The sequence below is a fragment of the Lactuca saligna genome, chromosome 2, assembly GCF_052625555.1.
Source record: "Lactuca saligna cultivar CGN05327 chromosome 2, ASM5262555v1, whole genome shotgun sequence".
Taxonomy (NCBI): Eukaryota; Viridiplantae; Streptophyta; class Magnoliopsida; order Asterales; family Asteraceae; genus Lactuca; species Lactuca saligna.
The window spans coordinates 9,921,457-9,926,018 of NC_136418.1; positions in this window are offsets into that span (position 1 = coordinate 9,921,457).

The window sequence follows — 4,562 nt, forward strand, 5'->3', positions numbered from 1 at the left end:
AAAATTGTAACGACCCAATTTTACAAAGATAATTTTTCCTTTTTGAGCTAATCAAAACCAATCTCATAAACCATAGATTCCTAAACATATGTTTTCAAAATAACATTCATTACATCATTGTTTTCCTTTTTAAAACATCAGAGGTCCCAAACACATTAAAAAGAGAGATAGAGTGCGCGCCACATCATCACGCCTTGCCCTTACCCTTGGGCTCAAAAGTTCCTGAAACAAATCAACAACCTGTAAGCGAAATGCTTAGTGAGTTTCCCAGAGCATGCCACACACATTCACATACATATATCGTGTTATCTAATAAAGCTATAAACATGCCACAGAAACCATGTAATATAATCCAACAAGAATGTTATGGGCTACCCCACATGGCCTTTACCTAGGACTGCCATGGGCTACCCCATATGGCCTTACATCCAATGCCATGGGCTACCCCACATGGTCTTTACCTAGGAATGCCATAGGCTACCCTCCATGGTCTTATATCCAATACCATAGGCTCCCCTCGAGGTCTTCCATACCAACATAATATCATATAACATATCAATTCATAAATGAATAACACACACATAACATGATCATATAATGGGACGGCCTTGGTGTCGTAGACCCATATGTATGGTGAGAAGACTCACCTCTGTCCGATGAATACAAATATTCTCCTTCTAAAACTCCGCAACCTCCGAAGCTGAATAATAACAATAATAATATAATCAATGATAAGGCCTTAAGTTATTCCATGAAAGGCCCAACCTTCCAATTCTACCCCCAAGGCCCAATTACCCTTTCCTTGCAAATGGGCCCCAAAGTCCAAGTCCATCATCCTTAATGGGCCCCCTTGACCCAATAAGGACAAACCGGTAAATCCACAGCCCAAACAGATGAAAAGGCCTCTAACTCACAGAATCCAAACAAGTCCAACAACCAAATGAGGCCCAAAGGCCCAAAACAGATTAGTGCCCAACTGAGTTGAGTACGCCCAATGTACCACCCTGGTACGTGTAGCGTAATGAAGGCTTAGGGACTACGCGCCGCGTACAACTAGTTATGCCCAGCGTACAACCATTTTAAGCACTTTTTCCATTAAGTGCTTAATGCTCGAATCTTTCACGTCCAAAAGCTAGATCTAAGTCTAACAAGATGTACTAAGGCATAAAGTTGGCAACTTTATGCCCTTGCATGTCTCATACACGCCTAACTACTCCATTAAGACCTTTCCAAGGTCTTTTACCCATTCATGTAGTCAAATCGCTCCTCAAGCTTCCATTTTTATACTTCTAAATGACTAGGGGACCTCAGATCTACCTCTCATATCGAATCAGGAGGCTTAGCTCAACAAAAGAGGTCCAAAGTTCACAAACCCTAGCTAGATCTAAAGATTAGAAAGGAAAGATGCAAGCTTTTTACCTCCAGAAGCCTTGCAAGATGATTTTGGTGCAGGATCATGAAGCACCCACTTGATCCAAGCTTGCTTGACCACCCCTTCTTCTTGAAATACACACTAAAAAGGCCACAAATGCACTCTTTAAGGCTCAAGAATGATCTCACAAGGTTTCTAGGAGTATATGAACGTTCCATAGTTAGGGAGGCTCTCTGGGGTTTAGTCCAAAGGACTTAAAGATGTTTAAATAGGCCTCAACTCTGGGATTTAGGGTTTTGCGTCCCTGGCGCGTACGCCCTGTGTAACTCAAGGTACGCCCAGCGTACCCTGATTCCTCTGCGACCACAACCATGCAGTACGCTAGGCGTACTCTTAAGTATGCCCAACGTACTTACGGGACCAATTATGCAAAAGTTATCATTCCTTAGGGTTTCAAGACATACCAAAATTTTGGATGTTACAGAAATGCTGCTCGCATCACACAATTCCTTCCAATTTAATAATTGATATTCAACATCATAGGTAATTTCCTGTAACAATTTAAAATTAAGACTGATTTACTCTTGACATTTTAATCTAGTGGAGGACTATAAGTGGTAATTTGGTCATTCTTAAAAGACCATAAGTGGTAAATTGATCATTCTTAAAAGGTTCGAATAAGGAAAATTGATGTTTACGGTGTGGAAACATTTCTCTAACAACTTCAAATGATATGTTCTTGATGTCATTTTGGGCCATGATGATGAGAGGATCTTCGTCCCATTGTATCTTAACTGGCTAACATAAAAAAAACCTACATACACCAACAAATACACAAAATTATTTGCAGCAAAACAATACGAAAAATAGTATTAAACATGAAAATTATTGAAAGCTTCCCTGTTTCATCAAATATTATATAAGATCTTTTACACCAGAACCCTTAAGTCCATAAATCATGAAACACCTACAAGAACAAAAGAGCACATAAATGTAAATTCAGCGGGCAAAATGTGGACGAAAAGAAACTTATTACACAAAAGAGTAACATACAATTTATATCCAAAAAGATCTCTAAACTTGTCAGAAACCTTGAGTAAGTCTTCTTTTTTCTCCACCAAGTCTACGTTATTAATGCATAAGATTCTTTTTACCTTTTGGATTGGTTATAGGTAAAATGAGAGTCACCTGGTCAACAACCTTAAACCCTTAATTCTATAGGTTAAAAAAATATTAAAAAGAACAAAACCTGTGACCAAAGTTGGAAAAGGGAAGTTGGATCAAAGCGATTGCTAAAAATCTTAAGGTTTCAAATGAAGAAAAAGTTCAAAATACGATGGTGTAACATGACATTAATATATAGAATAAAAGTGAACATGTTTGTGAACAGTTACAACTTTTCAAAAATGAATCCCATATCTATAGGTTTAAAAAATGAACATATTTGTGAACAGTTATGCTTCTGGATCACTCATGCTTTCCTATATACTTACCGTTCATTCATTGCTTTCCTCCACCACCCTCGTTTGACGCCATCTGCACTTCTCCATCCTTACAACCGCTATCAAATCAGGTAAATTACAAATTTATTATCTTATAAAATATAAAAGGGAAAACGACGAAAAAAGCACTATATTTTTCCAAAAGTTCGGTTTAACCACCAATTTTTAAAAAATTACGAAAAAACTACCGATTTTTGATAAAATGTTTCAGCGTGGCCACTGTTACCTATTAAAACCTATTTTAAGTACGAAAAAAACACTATATTTTTTCAAAACATTGGTTTAACCACTCATAAATTGGTGGTTAAACCGAACTTTTAGAAAAATATAGTGGTTTTTTCGTATTTACAATAGTTTCTGTTAGGTAAAAGTGGTCGTGATGAAACATTTTACCAAAAATTGATGGTTCTTCGGAACTTATTAAAAATTGGTGGTTAAAACAAAAAATGTGACAAAATATAATGGTTTGTTCGTCATTATCCCAAAATTAAAATACTATTTCTATTAAAAGGAAACTCTTTTTTAGAACCAATAGCATTGATTTTCATATTACCAAAGGCAGAAAGCAAACTTTACACTTTTCTTTATTCTGACCATAATCAAAATCAATTTTTTTATTTGTCTGTGTAGAACATAGTTAGTAACGTTAATGCATCAGATTCCTCAAATAATCCATTTAATTTTAGTCCGTTTTAACCAACATACATGTGATTTAAACTTAGCATTTATCATGTAATACATATATTTGTTCCAAGTAGCATACTTCCATTACTTTTTTAGACATAAACATGAAACTTCTAATTTCTTGTATTAAGCATGGCTTTTACAAAAGCCAAATTTGTACCCTTTTACCGACTTATTATCGCTGAGGCTAAGCTCAAAAGCTTAAATTGTTTGGTTATTTTATGTTTCTAATTTATTACCAATAGTACTTTATGAATCGGAACTCAATTTCAACATGCATTGAGAGCATTCAAAATAATTTTGATTTTGCACTCTATGTTTGACTTTAATAGAAATTCAAAGCTGTCAAAATGAACTAATTGCCTTTCACTTAATTCTTTATAGGTTATAAACATTTTCCAAGCATTATTTTTTTAAACCAAAATTCAGTCATTAATGTCATATTTTTCATTCAAGACTTGAACTTAATTTCAGAAATTACCTTTAATTTTTGTCACAGAAAAGGATTGGAAATTACCACTTCTTTCCTTTGGGCTACTCTTGTTGTGGCTCCTGGGTTTTGGAATATATTTGTTCTTTGTTTTTTGTTAAAAGATATCGGCAAACAACAGGTTCTTTTTCTGTAAATTGTATTAAAATTTATAAAGAATTCAAACAATTTTGAAGTTGAAAAGTCAAAATGAGTAGCTTTAGTCATCGACCAAGCTCATTATTCCCACAATAAACATGATACTTGAATAAAGTAGATACTCAACATAAGGAGAAGATAAAGAAACAGGAATTTGAGTCTTCAATAAGAATCCATTAAGAAAAAAATCTCGGATTCCCAGACGCCGCTATCACCGACATCGGAGATGCCACCGCATAAAAAACAAACAGATGTAGCTTTAGTGGTGTAGTTGTAAGGGTCGAAATTATCTTGTAATGAGTCGAAGTCTGTACAATTTTTATATTTTGTAGTGTATTTTCTAAGGTGTCTTATGTTCGAAACTTAATGTCAATGC